Source organism: Amblyomma americanum, chromosome 6 (assembly GCF_052857255.1).
Source record: "Amblyomma americanum isolate KBUSLIRL-KWMA chromosome 6, ASM5285725v1, whole genome shotgun sequence".
Taxonomy (NCBI): domain Eukaryota; kingdom Metazoa; phylum Arthropoda; class Arachnida; order Ixodida; family Ixodidae; genus Amblyomma; species Amblyomma americanum.
The window spans coordinates 95,116,970-95,134,125 of record NC_135502.1 but is presented as its reverse complement, the minus strand read 5'-3'; the positions used below and the strand labels follow the sequence as shown (position 1 = coordinate 95,134,125).

Here is a 17,156-nt window from a genome sequence, read left to right as displayed (position 1 = left end):
TCGTCGCCCTGCTGACAACGCGCGTCCTCTTCCGGCGGCTTTTCTAGGGTTGGTTTCTAGGGCAGCGGCACCAGCGAGTCGCCCATGAATTGCCGCGACTCACCTCCCTGTTGGGCCACGCTAGACGAACTCGAGCGCGAGCCCAACTGCGGGCCTGCGGCGATGTCTGGCAGCCGCTCGATGGCGGCGCACGTGAGCGTGATGAGCGAGGCAGTTAGCGCCAGCGACAGCCTGACGATCCGGCCCGGGATATAGGGTGCCAATTGGCATGGCCCAGCAAGGAACCCAAACTGCCCCAAGCGAACGCCGCCGAGAAGCCGAAGCAGCGACACCCAGTCGGATAGAGGGCTGCGGTGATGACGAAACTGGCCACCAGAGTGGCGTTGCTGGCCAGTCCAGCGGCGCCCACCAGAAGACTGACGGCCACGCTGGTGCTCTCCTCGGTGTACAGGGCCGAGAGCACCGCCGCCGTTAGGCTGAACACCACGCAGGAAAGCACGCCTATCCAGCGCATGTCCACACGCTGCATGCACGGATACACGGCCAAGGACGCTGGCCCCGCGATCACCGCGTTCAGCAACTGGGACCACCTGCGCACCGTTTGAGGACAAACAACTTACGAGAAATGCAGCCGCGAGAAGGCGCTGTATCCGTCGACTCTTCTTCCAACAACGAACCGCTATATCCCGGTTCGACATGTCATGTTCTAGAGAAAACAGCCTGCTCGATAAGCACCGAAGGATGAAGAATGAGTTGCGGGCCTTTTTATATATCCTTCGTTGTTTTCAGGCAGATTGTTTTATTCTTTAATTCATCAAGGTTAGCAAACTAGCCTAACTGTCACACCTGCTTCGACCTTTTATATTCCGTTTATATGCGCCGATATTGCAGCCACGCTCCAGGAGAAATACAGTGAGGATTGTTCCGCAGCTTAAAGCTTCGTTGTCTCAATCACTGCCGTTTGTGTATCGGTGCACATCAGGAAGCCAACGTGAGCTTGAAAATGGCACGCGTTAGCAACCAGCGACAACACAGGGTCAGGAGGAATGTGAGGTTCACCGCTTCAAGACCAGCTTTATCTTGTGACCTTCTCTGTTTTTCACTGCGTGTATATTTTCGTTGCTTTGCTTTCTCTACTTGCACATAGAGAGTGCCTTTAAAACTCTCGAAACTCACTACTGACAATAACGCCAAAGGTAGCAGGTACACAGGAACCTACAGCCGTAAGTATGCTTCGCGCAACACATGGCCGTCTCTCTTTCGCTACACACTGAAACTACCCCATGTCACCGGCCCTTTGTGGCACTCGAAAATAGCTCACCAGTGCGAGGCCAGGATGTTGTTGAGGTTGATCAGGTTGTACGAGATGTTCTCGGCCGTCCTAACAAACGCCAGCGTGGCCGATGTGGCGCGAAACCGTGGCGATATGACGGCGCGCGGCGAGCAGACGTCCACTGCACCCACCCGTTGCTCATGCTCAGCCATGACGCGGTTGAAGCCGTCCAGGAACTCGTCCGGCGACACCCCGTTGGCGGCCGCCGCTCGCATGGCCACGCGCTCGGCCTCACACGTGTTCCACACGACCAGGAGCCATTTGTGCGTCTCCTCGTTCATGCAGAGATTGGCAAGCATGAGCATGGCGGGCATCATCAGCAGCAGTTGGACGCCCTTCCAGCTCAGCCACAGTGAATCCGTCGCGTAGAAGAGCGCCGGCACGACGGTAGAGGTTATTGCCATGGCCACCGTACAATGCAGGTCGCGGCGGCTTCGCGTCGCCACCTCGAAAAGGAGCACGAAGAGAACGATCAGCATGCTGCCCGCTGTGACCGAGACGACGAGACGCAAGGTGACGAAGAACTAGAACGAATTGCTCGCGCTGCACGTCACTCCGGCCAGCAGGAGCGCCAGGAGCGATGTGTGCGCGACCGTCTTGCGGCCCACGCGGTCCGCCGCAGCTCCTATGACAATCGACAATCCTATGACAATCGGCAGCGAGACAATCGAGGCGGCCGAGGAGGCCACCAGCATGAGTTGTATCAACCACTGACGGTCGCAGACAAGGGTGAACTCGCGCACGATGGTGTTGCCGTACGCCCCCAGGTCGAAGTTCCAGGCAGAGCAGCAGACTATGCGTGCGTCGGAGCCACCGTCGGGCGGATCGCGCATGGTGCAGCGGCTGAAGGTGCCGTCGCCCGGAATGGCCAGCTCCTTCCACTCTGCGGCGCCGAGGTTGCCAAAGCTCTTGGGCTGCCGGTACCAGTGGTCCATGACGCGTGTGGTGAGACGGAGGCTGAGGATCTGGCATAGGTAGGTGGTGGCAGACACGACCACGCTGGCCAGCAAGATCAGCTGGAAGCGGCCCTCGCCCACGTAGATGAACTGCTCGGCGGGATCGGTGGTGCCCGCGAGCCCCGACGGCGGCTCTCGACCCACAGACAGATTCTTTGGTTCGGGCGACGACAAGTTCTTTGAGGTCCCCGTGATTAAAGAGGATGTCCCTTTCATTACGGGGCTCATCGTAGCAGGAAGGAAGGAAGGAAGGAAGGAAGGAAGGAAGGAAGGAAGGAAGGAAGGAAGGAAGGAAGGAAGGAAGGAAGGAAGGAAGGAAGGAAGGAAGGAAGCAAGCAAGAAAGCAAGCAAGCAAGAAAGCAAGCAAGCAAGCAAGGAAGGAAGGAAGGCCTCAGACGTTGCTGGCACATACCCACTACAGGGGAGTGGCCAAGACACAGGCGGTTAGCTGCTGGATACAGGAAAGTTTTGACGGGAAAAGAAGTGGTAATACTAGTATGTAGGCTGATAGATTGGAAGACGGAAGGGCAGTGGTGTTAACTTGGAGATCGAAGACGGGACCATGGCTTAATGTGCATAATAGCAACCAATGCCTGTAATGTTTCAATGTCGTACTGACTGAGAGCGGGAAAAAAAATTAGAATGGAAGTCGCTGCGTTTCATGAAGAAAATTTTGCACAGCAGAGCCACATTCCTGTCGCTTCGTCCAAGCAAAGAAGCGCCAGTGGAAAGAACAACCGCGAGGACACAGGCAAACCCAGTTGATGAAATGGAATTTGCACAAGACGCTTCCTCAAATGAGAGAAGTGGCGGCAGAACAGCAGGAAATAATCTATTGTCTCAGGTTCGGCACAGAAAGGGCACAATGGGGAAGCCGCCAGGTCAGATCTGTGAAGGTAGAAATTTAGAAGGGGAACCCGGCAACGCAAGCGCATGAAAGAGACCTCTAACCTGCTCTGGTCCGCTTCTTCTTCTTGATGAAACTTCTGTTCTTCTTGGTAGCTCGGCTTGTGTCTGCTCTGCTCTACTTGGAACGATCGGCTAAGTTTCGGGTGGCTGGTTGTGGCCTTTTCTCTCTGCGTCTTTGCGCGTTAAGGCAGTAAGCCCGGGCTATGTCTACCCAGTCTCCCGGCCAGGGAAGCTCCCCCTTGTGGGCTTATCGATCCCCTGATCTCCTGCCTTTGGAAGGTTTTTTGCGCAGCAGCGTCGGCAGTATCCCTGTTGCCTTGGTGCCTAAGGATGGTGGCGCAGTCAAGATGACCAGCCCTAGAGCTGTTCGGGCTGCTCTTTAGTCAGCCACTTCTCATTATAAGTCAATCTCAGAGGCACGCCAGTCTGTATGCGGTGGGATTCTATGCAGATGTCCAGACCCCGCTTGTGTAAGAGAGTTACTAAACTCCTTCTCCTTTGCCTCACTTCGGGTAAGTTCCTTTATCCCTTCACACCTGGCTTGCACGAAATGTATTGTACGAGGCGTACTCTTCCCTGTCTCCAGCAGACACTCTTGATCTTCTGTCTGATGCAGGTGTTGTTGCTGTGCACCGCTGTAGCCAGAACGTAAACAACTTGCGGGTGCCTACTGAATCTGTGATTGTCACCTTTGCCGGCACTTCCTGCCCCTCTGAAATCAAGGCACGGCCTGTAAATTTTCGGGTAGACCCATTATCATCTAGGCCTCTGCAGTGCACCAACTGCTGGCCTATGGCCATAGCGCCGGCGGTTGCAAATCGGAATTGCGGTGTTGCAACTGTGTGAATCTGGTCATGCAACAAGCACCTGCACTGAGGAGAATGAGAATTGTTGCCCTTGCGGTGAGGCCCACTCTGCAAACTACTCAAATTGTCCCTCTCGAGCGCAGGAAATCCAAATTCTTGAGAAAATTGACAGAAAACGCTGCTCGCGCCGTGGCGCTACTGAAGAGCTAAAAGAACGTGCCCACGGTTATGCCGGTGTTACCGCTCGTCAAGGTGTCATGTGAGACTCGACGCTGTCCCAAGCAATTGCGGCTGCTGTGGAGGCTTCCATGTCTAAAATGGTGGAAAGAATTGTCGCAAGTGCATCGGAGTGCCTTACAAACGTTCTAGCGACTCAGCTTACACATGCCGTGAAGGCCGGTTTGGCACCTCTCTCGACAGCAATTCACTCTCCTCTTATCTGGTCTACAGTTCCTGAAGCATCACAGCCCCAGAAACAAACATCTGCCCCTTCCGCTGTACTTACCTCGGGTACTTCGAGTGATGTTGGTATCATCTATGATTCCGAGACGATGAAGCCTGATGCGCTGGTTCTCAAGCCCAGCGGGTCCCCCATGTCTCATTCGTCTTCTTCTCAGCGTACCCAGCCCAAATCAAAGAGGCAGCAGCTTGCCACCAAGCCCAAGGATACCATTTCGGAGCAGGCAGTTGCTGCTGCTAGGCCTTCGCAACCATAGCGTCGTTACGAGTTCTACAGTGGAACTGGCGCTCTATTCTTTCAGCTTCCACAGATTTACACTGTATTTCTACCCAGCTTAATCCGGATGCCATAATTCTGCAAGAAACTTGGCTTTCAACCGACAAACATTTTCATTTTTAAAAATTACCCTTCATTTCGCCTAGATCGCCAGTCAAGAGGAGGGGGTTTACTAACTTTAGTCCCTTCAAAATTTTGCACAGGGCTATGGTATCTTTTCAACAAATGTCTCCGGACTGTGAGATTTTGGCATTAGACTTGATACTTCCTGGGTGCTCTCCATTTTCCATAGTAAATTGTTATTGCCCCTATGGAGTACAGGATATTAGACCTTTGGACTTGTTACTCGCTAACTGTAAAAATCCAGGTCTCGTGGCTGGCGACTTCAATTCTCACCATGTGCCGTAGGGTTTTTGCACCAATCCATGCGGCAAGTGCCTTTGGGACTGGGATTCTGATCACCGCTTTATGTGCTTAAATTCAGGATCCGCCACTAATCTTTGCGCACAGACTTAATCTGTTCTAGATATCACTTTCATTAGTCCTGGCATTAGCGTAACGAATTGGTCGACTGTTGATTGCGTCCCCTCATGTGACCATATAACTATTCATTTTGATATCATATGTCGTGTAACTTCAGCGTGTTTTCAGCTGCGGTCACATTTACATTATGACAGATTTCAGACGGCGTTCCCCTCTGCATTTGCGTCAGTGTCTAACATCGCCGAGGCCCACCAGTCAAGAAGCATATGTCTGGCAATAGATGAATGCCGTAAAAAGTCGGAGTCCCTGGTGCGGAAAACAAAAGGCAATTCTTCTAACTGGTGGAATGCGGACTGTACAAGAGATTACAGGCGGAGGTAGACAGAATGAAAAAAGCTTCTTCATAACCAATGCCCGCATAAATGGAGTGATTATAAAGTTATTGCAGGCACCTTTAAACGCACAGTTTCTCTTGCGAAGGAAAAATATGACTTAGAACATTTCGATTATCTTTCAAAGTCGGAAAAACGACGTGCACTATTCGGCTTTCTACGGTCTAGAAAACAGCTCATTTCCTCTCATAATTTCAAGACATTAGTTATGTCACCTAAAGGAGCTATCCAGGCGGTTGAATTTATGGCCTCGAGCCTGCGAAAGCGGTTCTCGTCTTTACTAGCTTTGTGCCCAGTGTTGTTTGCGCCAGTGCAGCGAAATGACAACACCTCACAAGTTAATGTACCAGAGTTTTCGCAAGTTGTCCAGAGATTGCCAGTTGCTGCTCCTGGTCCTGATGGTGCCACTACAAAGATGCTCAAGATTCTCTTTGAGGAGTCTCCCGACTCCTCATTGCACCTAATAAACTACTCTCTCAAACACGCTTTGATACCTCCTCAGTGGAAGCTGGCCAAGGTGATCCCTTTACTTAAAATTCAAGGTGGAGGCTATGAATGAGATAATGTTAGGCCAATTTCTTTAACATCAAACGTGGCAAAATTAATATAAAAGGTGTTACTAATTCAGGTGCCAGCCTTCGTGGACCGCAAAACTATACTCAGCCCGTGTCAACTCGGTTTCCGGCCACAGTGTTCGATATGGAATGCACATGCTGATCTTGAGAGCAGGATTCTCCTTGCTCGTCGTCAACGCCTGGTCGCGGCTTTGGTTGCGGTAGACGTCGCCAAAGCTAACGATAGTGTAGAACACGCCATCCTAATACATATGCTACAGTCGCTTCAGTTTCCACATTATATAGATGCTTGCATATCTGCATTTCTTTATAACAGGGAATTTTTTTGTGTCCATAACGGTGTTCATTTAGAGAGGTACAAACAAACGAGAGGTGTACTGCAAGGAGCTGTTCTTTCTCCTGTGATCTTTAATATTCTGTTGAGCTCAGTTTCTCTCCACCGCCATGTATGCACTTACGTCTATGCGGACGACATTGCGTTTTTTTTTTTTGCGGCTGCGCCAGAGATACATTCCCTGTATGGTCAGTTGCAGTCATATTTGAGTACACTTGAGTTCTGGTTGAGCAGATTACTCCTGATGTTAAACGTTAGCAAGTGCGCCGTCCTTGTTTTCCCTCTACACAACCTTGTAGTGGTCTCTCTCACTTGCCAGTTACAACCGATACCGCAGGTTCAATCCTTAAAATACCTAGAGGTCATTTATGACAACAGTCACCTGGCGACCCCACATTGACCTCGTCGTGGTGAAAGGGACTCGTGCCGTGGACATGTTACATAGATTATGTAGTCACCGGTACGGCACGCGCAGAGATTCGCTAATAATGAACTACATTATGTATGTCAGGCCAATTTTAGAATTCGGATCTGTGTTGTTTTCAGGCTCGGCTACATACAAGCTTTGTCCTCTCCCCTTTTGGAGAGGGAAGCACTCCGGATGTGCCTCCGCCTTCCAATATTTGTGGCTACCAATGTGCTGTATCTTGAAGCCCGCATTTTCCCTCTCTTATCACTACTTCAATTTTTAACTGGGGAGACTTGCCTCCGAATCTAGGAATCTCATGCTCAACAGTCGCAAAGCATTTTCTGTTGCCAGCTGACCTCCTTTTTTGGTGTCCGATGGTCTCGTTTCAATAGCCCACAGGAAGTGTTTGCGCAAAGATTACTTGAGCCTTAAATGTATAAATTTATGACAATCTTCCTGCGCTATGCAGTGGGCCCGCTGTCCACATTATTTTCGACGACATTTTCCCCCATAATGCAAAACTTTTGCAACCGAGTATTCTAATTTGTCTACTAGAAGATCATCTAACAACCCTGCCTACAAATATATCAACAGCCAGTGACGCATCGCAATGCAACGTGTGGGGTTTAATTGGGGAGACAAATAGTTTCTCCCCGCTTAATCGCGGGTGACACAGTTCAAAACCGCCAGACCCCACCCCGTGATTGTGTACGCTACCAAGCGCTAGCCGACCACAGCGGGCCTTTGTCTGAGGGAACAAAGGAACGACACATCGGCTGACACAAACAGGCATTTGTTGGTACAGCAAAAATAACGCCGGCTAGCAACAAGATATGCTAATGATTCGAGGTCGTCCGACTCACCAGCAAGGTTCCGAGCGAATGTTCGCCCACGCTAGGGCAAGTGATACTCCGAAGGCCGGACGGGACGAGATACGGGAGCGAGTCACCCCGTCGCTTCCTCGCCCCGCCTGCGAAGAACGGAGCCGCGAGCGACACGTCCGCTCGCGCCAACGATCAGAGCCCAACAGTCTATGCCCTCTCCCGCGCGTGGGCTGCAAGCAGTGTCTCGCGCTGCGACGCTGGCACCCTCTCTTGCTAGTTGATGTAACTGACAAGGGAATGTGGTCCTCCTCGAGGCGAGACTGCCGCTACACGGTGCCTCGCGTGAAAGCAAACGCAGGGGTCTACAGGGCAGGTCCCCACAAACGAAAAAGCAGGTGTGGGAATATGCTGTTGGCATTTAGACTGGTCCTTTTCACTGCGCCTTCCAGATTTCACCCCTATTTTTTAAGCAGAGTTTCTGGCAATCGTACGCAAGCTAGACCCCTCTATTACCGCAGCAGCAGTAATTACTGATTCTTTATCTTTGTGTTCGTCCGTCTCCGCGCATGTTGATGGTCCAATTTTAAAACCTTTCTTATCCCCGCTTCCTCCCAATTTGAGCCTTGTTCATATAGTATGGGTTCCCGGTCACAGCAGTGTGACAGTAATGAGATTGCTCACAATCTCGGAAAGGATTCCCTAAGCGGTACCGTGTTGCCTATCATCCCGGCTACAGCCTATATTACAGCATCTAGGTTTCGGTGACGTGCGTTTTTAAGCATGCAAGACACAACACTTTTAACATCGGCGGGCTATGCGCACCTCAGATATTCTTGGAACAGAAAAGTTTGTCGATCTCGGCAGCTTGAAGTAACTCTGACGTATCCCGCTCTAAATATCTGTTTACACAAGTCGGGTTAGGCGTTCTCTCCCCTTTGTGCATTTTGCCGTGAGCCTAAATTTATTGGACATTTTTGGCTCTATTGTCGCCGATTCAAATCTTTGAGAAGAAGGTTGCTGGAGGAGCCCTTGCAGCATCTCGGCCTTAGTTTGAGCAGCCTGCTTGCTCCTGCTATCAATGGGCGCCACCACATTTGGGTTCAGTCACAGATCTGTTTGTACCGCTGTTCTAAATTTGCTGATAGAATCTCACCGACTGCCCTGATAAGGGTCACAAAATTTTCTTTTCTATCAATTATTACATTTTGACTTAATCATTCTTTTTTAATCCCTCTCTTTATTATTATTACTTCGAAATCAAATCTCTTATTCCTTTTCTGTTCATGAGGAAGACTCCAACGGTGTTGCCTTCCCGCGTGCTTTTCTTTTTCATTAACTGCGCACAGGTGAATAGCCACCCGATTCTTGGCCGATCCCTCAGTGTGGATATGTGCCATCTTTTGATTGGCTAACAACAACAACAACATGTGGCGAGTGCGCACACGCATGGGACGTTCTGAAAAGCAGGCTGTTGTGTCACGTGGACGGGCTCGAATCAGGAACGAGGCTGCCGGAGACGGAGTGACGAGTATCGGAGGGGGCTGAAGGAGACGTACAGTTTATTTTGTGAAGCGTAAAGAGCTCATCGGCCAAAAAAGCAGTGATTGGTTTTTGGAAAAAGGAAAAGGGGCAGTAATTGCCTCATCTCAGTGCACACATCAAGCATGCCTCCTGAGAAGGAATATAGGAGGGAGTAAAGGGAGAATGCAGTGTCATTGTAGAGGGCTGCGGAATAATTTCGACCACATGGGGATATCTGACGTGCACTTACATCCGACAGCACACTTGCACATTTTGCGCTTCGCGGCGTGATGCGTAAAGGGGCTGCTGAGTCGAAGTTTGAGGCTGAGAAATCTCATCATCATCATGATTAGCCCGGCCGAAGGGAAATTTTCAGGCAGGGCCAAAAATCTTCCAGCGGGAAAATCATGCAGGAAATCAAACGTAAGGGTGGGAGATTTTCACCAACCAGTTAAGTTATCAGTGGCGTGCATTCTGTGCTGTCACATTCTGTGGTGGGCCGGGTGCTGGGCGTATCTCGATTTTTTTTTTCACATATATATACAGCTGTTCCAAAAAGCATATGACAACCTCCGATGCCGCTGGTTTTATAAGGTATGTTATACCCAGCTCCAAATCTGGAGAATGCTGCTATATGATTGGTGGCCACTCAGGTGGTCACTGTGAAGTCTTTCCGAGCCGCCCGCGGCGGAAGGCCTGACCGGTGTCTGGTAGGGATGGTGGATGCGACCACCATCACGCAGAACTTCTCGCTATGGCGGACATTCTCAACCAAGTCAAGCAGGCTCCACTGGAACCGGCCGTTGACCCTGGTCAACTGGGAGCAGCATTTTTATGAAGGTCGCCGCCTCCGTCGCCACTGCCAGTACAGGCAATATGGGGCCTTTGTTTTTCCCACGCGTTGTCCGGCTTGCGCAACCCCGAGGCATGCGTGGGAATCCCACTGAAATGGCTTGCAGGCAAGATTGGGGTTGGTTCTCTTCCTTCTTGCTGCAGTGGGAAGATATCCATATCGGCGTCCCCGTTGTGACTATGCCGGAACTCGGAGGCACGCGAACGCCGTTTGCCTGACTCATCCGTCAGTTCATGAGAGCGTCAGGATGAAAATCCAGCTGGATGTCTCCGACGAAGCCCAGGTCGAAATTTCGAGGCAAATAGGAAATAGGTGGGAGAATTTATAGAGCCAAGACACTAGCGAACAAATACGAGGGAAACGAGGATATGGCTTGTGCTGATGCGGTGGCATACCCCGGCAATATGAAAGTGTACGCAGTAGCGGTCTCCACATACAGGGAGAACCAATATCGGTAGCTACAGTCAGAGTGAAACGTTTAGACGTTGCTTTAACTAACCCCAAAATTGAAAGCGACTCCAAAACTGCCATTAATAACTACTCGAGGGGAATAATCTCATAAGCCTATCTCAAAATTCTCCGAAACTGCCCTGGAACAAAGGTGGACGGGGAACCGACCTGAGTGCCTGCTCACTGTGGCAACACTGGGAGCGAGGCAGCTCATAATATGTCTCGAGGGTCTGTCGGCTGAGCCGCGAACAACGCCTCGAGCGCGGAACGCACAGAGGACAATGTCATCACCTACCAGGAAATCTCCCAATATTTTAAACTAGCTAGACAAAGGTTACCACCATGTCATAAATGTCTCATCAAATCTCAAGAGGTTAGACAGAGGAAACTCAAAGCCGATACTCTCCGAAACCCGTTCAGAACGCACCACATCAACCCAGACAAATTCAAATCCGATTTCTCAAATAGTGGCCAGATATAGTTCAGGGTTCGAGAGAAGCCTGCGTGGTGAGGAATTATTGCGCATCTCAAGAAACAAACACTCGCCAAGGTGAAAGGAGTAAAAACCTAAAACATTGACGTTTCGGTACTGCTACGGGGGCCTTGTTCACAATGAGCCAGAATCAAATGGACCGTTGCTTATGAAGGCAAAACGGGGCGAATAGAGCGCCTGTATATCTCCGGTAGATTGCCGGCATCATGTTTATCGCTTCGTTTGTCATTTGAATGTGAAGGCATTCGTTGAGCAGTCGCGTACAGATAAGATTTTTTCTTCTTCAAGTGTGCGCGCGGAATCCCAGCCAATCAAGTGGCCCGTCATTCGGTGGTGTTTTGCTAGGGCGTTGGAGGCGACCTTTCCGTTCTTGACATGACGCTGAGGTTCTCTGAGCCGCTTTCTGAAATCCCCTGTCTCGCCTGTATAGGTTTTCTTGCATTGCTTTCAAGGAGTTCTGCAGATGACGCCAGGGTAGGTTGTCTTCTCTAGCCAGTCTTTCACACGTGCCAAGTGGTTTTTGAGCTTGCTAGAAGGAACGTGGGATACCTGAACGTAGGAGTCAGCTAATATTCTGGATAATGTTTTATTGAAACCATGGGTGGTCGAAATTATTCCGGAGCCCATCCACTACGGCACCTCTATCTTCCTTTCTTCTTTCACTCCCTCCTTTATCCCTTCTCTTACGGCGTGCTTCAGGTGTCCAACGATATATGAGACAGATACTGCGCCATTTCCTTTCCCCCAAAACTAATTATTATTATTAATATTATTATTATTATTGAAACCATGGGCATACGCACAAGAACGACGCGCTTAAGCCCATCCAGGCGAAGCTAGAAGAACACAAAAGAAGCGCCCAGCCATCCCCTATGCCCTGAATTACTTGTCCTGAATTACAAAAAATGCCGTTTTCTAACTTGTGAAATAAAATTCGCTGGGTTTCATCCCGGCAGAGCCTATAGATATGCTGAGCGAAAACATCGCGGCCATTTTCCGCTTGCGATACTCTTGCTCTCAGAGCAGATGTTTCTCAAGGCGAGCGTCGCGTTCTTCATCCGTTTCATTCCATTTCCGAGCCCTCTTGATCTCCCTATTCCTGGCAAACGCGGCTTCGTGAGACTGGCGCATGGATCGCCGAAAGCATCTTTGCGTCTTCGTTGTTTGTCGGCGAACCTGGCCCGGCGACCGGCTCCGTCTCCATGGCTGCGACGGCCACTGCTGCTGCTGCTGTTGCTGACAGGAATGATGAAAAGGAAAGAGCACATGCCTGCCTACTGGCTCAAGCCGAGTCACAAGCGCTGCCACGTGCAGAATGTAGGAGAGTTGAAAGAGAGGAGAGCAAAGAGTGAAAGAAAAGACGCGCGCTATAATGTCCCAGGCCGAGCCCCGGAGGCAGTGCAATACCGGGTGAATCTGTGGCGGAGTTGAAGCAAGCTTGAAGCACCTCGCCAGATTTCCAAAATTAGTTTGATATGCTGGGGCCAAATGGGACCCGTATCAGATAATAAATCAGATACCTGCCGGTAGGCGACTACTGTCTGTTTAGGAGAGAGCGAGTCACGTGGTTAGTGGTGTGGTACAGTTTGCGAGGCGGACGTACGGTCGGCGCAGCGAGGCGAAGTGAGTGGTGCAGCTATGGGGAGTCGTCACGTGGAATGACATCAGAGCCACACCCCCGGCGAACCGCAGTTTAAAGATGAACTCTCGGAATCAGTTGACCTTCAGGTTCGGCATGGGAGAAGTAGAGCTTTCGTGGGCAGGTCATTCCGAAAAGCAGGGAAGGAAAAACAAGAAGTCCAAGTTATAGATCAGTTAGGGCAGTAACGACCACCACCTCGGCTGATTAGTTTCATCACTTATCTGGGAAATGGAAGTACTTCGTACCTTCTCTGGTTCCTGCACGAAAATACCTTACATGATTTCCTACAGTAAACAGCGAACCCAAAATTATGTCTTCAAGGCAAGTGTGCGAAATAAAAAAAAAGTATGTTGTGTATAGGCTGAGAAGTTGTGTTGTACGTGCTAGAAGTTTCAAAAAACATCAGAATAAATTTCTTTGTTCATTCATTCATTCATTCATTCATTCATTCATTCATTCATTCATTCAATGCTTGGTAGACAGCACGTACAGCCAGAACCACCTAGACTAGGAGAAGGCCTCGGCACTCCCCCGTGACGTCACCACACTAAGCCCGTCCGCCTCCGCTTGAGGCGCCATCGAAAAAAATAAAAAAACACAATACTGCAGCATGTTCTAGGGTATACGTCCGGAATATATTTGCATCCAGTATAAATTGTGCACTGGCGTGATTAAAGGAACAAAGACAAGTTCTTTCCACGTCAACTTCGGCATTTGGAGCAGGGCTGATTTGAGACTAGAAAGACGATGCGCCGGAGAAACGTCTTTCTTTTTTCAGTCTGTCACAGACAGCTGTACAATTCATATCGCAAATTTTATTTGGCATTGGTTTCCACTATCACAGAATGACATTCGAACACACAACAGTCACATAAAAAAATCATGACATACATCAATCTTACTAGTTTAATATGAAAAATCTGCTGAACTTCACAATGCTGGATAATTTTTAAAAATTTCATAGAAATCAAGACGACATAAAAATAACACACAGTTCATATATTGTATGTATTGTAGCATAAACATTCGTGAAAACAACACACATCATTTCCACTTCAGGGTAATCAACTTTCTCCTTTTCACATTATTCTTTTCTGTGTTCATCTTGTCGTTCTTGAAGGCTGCGTAATTCTTCAGCAGGGTGTTTACTGCTGGATTAAGGATGTTCTTTAACATTGACTCTTGACTGTGACCAATTGCACAAGTGTCAAAGTCTTCACTGTCACAGAGCAAATACTTCATCACACTTAGAAGTGCAGCTCTCTGATTACTCTCTGCATGAAACATATTCTCATATTCCTTGCCTGTAATATGTTCTAGCACAATCTTGGTGCACAGCACCACATGAACGACACATGGCTGCGGAAATTTCAAGCCACCTCTGCTCATATTATCAATAAGCACATGCTCACTGCGTTCAAGCTCTCTCTCAGTAATTGTGAATAAATCACAGCAGTTATTGCAAGGCTGGTGCTTCAAAGCAGCATAGGCACAGTAGCCAGCGATGTACACCAATGCCGGCATGTCTTCCCGGGGCTTCTTTAGTTCACAGCCTCTTAGCTTAATGTTATATTTCTCAATCAGGATTTTAGCACACGGCTCTTTGCAAGTGTCAGTGGATGCTGGCATATCTGACAAGATCAGTGTGTTCTGGAGGCGGATCTTTGCCTCAGCTTCAAATACCTGTGTGATCGACACATTGTAATAGGACCAACAGAGCCTACGGTACTTTCCCAACCGAGCTTCGAGGGGGTCGGTTTGAAATTTTCCAAGGAGAACGTATGTACAACCGAGCTCCTCCAAACAATATCTTGACACTTCGATCAAGGCGTATGCGGAAAGCCGGAGAGCTGAGTGGGTCTCCTTTGTCAACGCCCCTGTATGCACGCACCTACTTTTCCAGTCGTTGAGCCAGGTAACAAATGTGTCGAGGAACTGCAGCTGCTCGCCATTGATTTCTCGTACTGGCTCTTGCCACACATCTCTCACTCGGTGTCCCTTATGGGGAGTCTTGACATTGACGATGCTCCACCATCGCACAATTAGGCCAATGAAATCTGCAGTACCATCTGCAAGCGTCAGATGCAGTGTTTCGCCTCTTATCCTCAAAGCAGATGAAACAAAAGAGTTAAAAATTCGGAGAGCAAGTTTCACGTTCTGCCTCTCAATATTTGTAGGATTTAGTGCTTTATACGTTGGCCCAAAAGCCACTTTCGCAATATTAGTTTGTTCAGCCTCATGGAGCTTTCTGAGTGTTGTGAATGAAGCACCCTCCATTTTCTTACTTTCTGTGGTTTCACAGCGAAAAGGTAGGTAATATAGACATTTGTCAGGATTTTTTTGGTTTAGCCAATTGTTTCTGATACATTTCAGCAATGCACAGAGTCAACAATATGAAAGAGTGGCTGCTGCGGATTAGCTGGATGGGGGTAAACAATTTCGAGCTTCTGGGCTTCACTGAACATAGCCATTACTTTCCGGTTAATGTAATTATTGTCTGTGATGACTGCAACAATATGAAGGTTCGCTTCTTCAAGTCTCAAGACTACTTTTTTTACAGTTTCATGCAGTTCCTCCGCAGTAATTTTTGACACTGGAAGGATGTGTGCAACATCTTTGAACGGTGACAGGAGAGACTGCACCATAAGTACATGCGCTGTCTTAGCAGGTTCAGAACAGTTCGCAGCAGCACCTGTTATGCTGCCACCCTTGAATTCAAAGAACTGCTGTAAGTGTATTTCATCTACCATTAATGTTGCGTTTCTTTCATGAGCTTTCAGCAGACTTACCCTCCTTTTCATATATCCTAGGAAGCCCTTTTCATATTGCTCCTTTAAATGACTAACATCAAGTGCACCACAGACACGCTTGATTGTAGCAGTATGAGGCCACACCAACTTTCCACTGCTCCTCAAAAACTTGTAGCCATGCGGTGAAATAGTGTAAAAAATGCTACACAAGACGAAAAGTTCCGCAAAGTAGCGAACAGCATTATTCCTCTTCATGAGGAGGTGACACTGCTCTTTGAAAACGTCACAGCGCCCACCTTTTCGTCCTCCAGAAGGTCCCCACTTGAAATATCGTCAAGAAGTGAGATGACCAATTTTAGTGCAGCCTTTTCTTTGTCCACTTGTTGTGGTCCTCCTTTAGTGCAGTGGTCCTCGACATTATCCAAGAGCTGAACAAGCACGCGGAAATCGTGGATATAATCCGGGATCTCAAAACACTTCTCAGATGTAAGACGAGCACCTCTACAAAACACACGCACAGACATATCAGACGACACAGTCACTGACACAAAAATCTCGGGAGCATCTGTTGTCACTTTGACGTGAGCAAAGATCATGCAGCTGTCACAAGGTACCGCTGTCCAAAACATTCTCTCTCCCAGCTTGTGCAGGCGTGAATTGATGTCTTGGAGGCTGTTAACTTGGTTCTCTCGTTCCTCGTTCTCGTGCGTTAAAGCTGACTGCTTTAAGGCCCTTTGAAGCTGTTCGCTCTCCACACGTGTTCGCTTGACATCAGGGTCTTCTCTCGGCTGGCGAGAATCCGAAATACATTGCGGGCAGTCGGGAAAGATCGTTGGAATGGCATCATGCGTAAGCCGGGTGAGCTTCATTTGAACCTCGATGGTCCGTCCGTCGCAATCCGTGTATTTCGATGTTATACGTAGGTGCTCGGGCTTGAAATGCCGTTCACAAACCTGCGAAACAACCAGCGTCATCATATTATGAACACACTTTGACGCCTGCAAAATTGTGTCATACGCTTACAAATCTAAGCGCGAGATCTGTGAAAAGCGCATTTTACTGACCCATGAGCCGTTCAACGAATGAGTGTACGCACGCCATCGCAAACGCGTGCGAGCCCACGTTGATTACACGTGTAAATAAATGGTCACTTGGAAACGTATTTATATAACAATGGAATATCGCAGTTTGCACTAATACACTTTTATTGTACATTGTTCATATAAATCATCACTGCACGAATTGAAAAGCGAGACAACACTTACCAGCGGATCTTTCAATTTTCCAACGTCGACATCGTCCCGTCGCACTGCCCGCTGCCATTTTTTTCTTCGCACGGGATCACTTGGGAAACCAAACAGCCTGACCTTTGGCCCTTTGTCGTAATTTCCTCTACAGTTTGGCACACAGCATCGCCCCATCACATCGAACAGACCGCAAGTGTACACAGAGGAATAAATGCAAAAAACCGAACCACGTGCAGCGACGTTCTCCTGCGGCGTCTCGACAGCGCACGCTATGTGAGTCTCGTGCGTCGCGTAGCACCTAACGCCATCTGGTGCTCAAGAGCGACACCACGCGCAGTGGAACGGCTAGGGCAGAGTGTGGTGACGTCAGAGGATAGGTGCGGGCGAGTGCGGAGGCCTTCTCCAAGTCTAGGTGGTTCTGGTACAGCACGTCCACGTCCAGC

The 17,156-nt window shown here is 49.1% G+C and overlaps 1 pseudogene across 1 annotated transcript; it reads right to left on the bottom strand.

The window, feature by feature from the left end:
- Positions 1–214: 214 nt before the first annotated feature.
- Positions 215–16,887, bottom strand: LOC144095388 (uncharacterized; annotated as a pseudogene). Its single transcript, XR_013306725.1, has 4 exons — positions 16,732–16,887; positions 14,871–16,419; positions 7,797–7,903; positions 215–590 (listed from the first exon to the last, which is right to left on the bottom strand). The product of XR_013306725.1 is annotated as an uncharacterized LOC144095388 (transcript).
- Between the last annotated feature and the right edge of the window lie 269 nt (positions 16,888–17,156).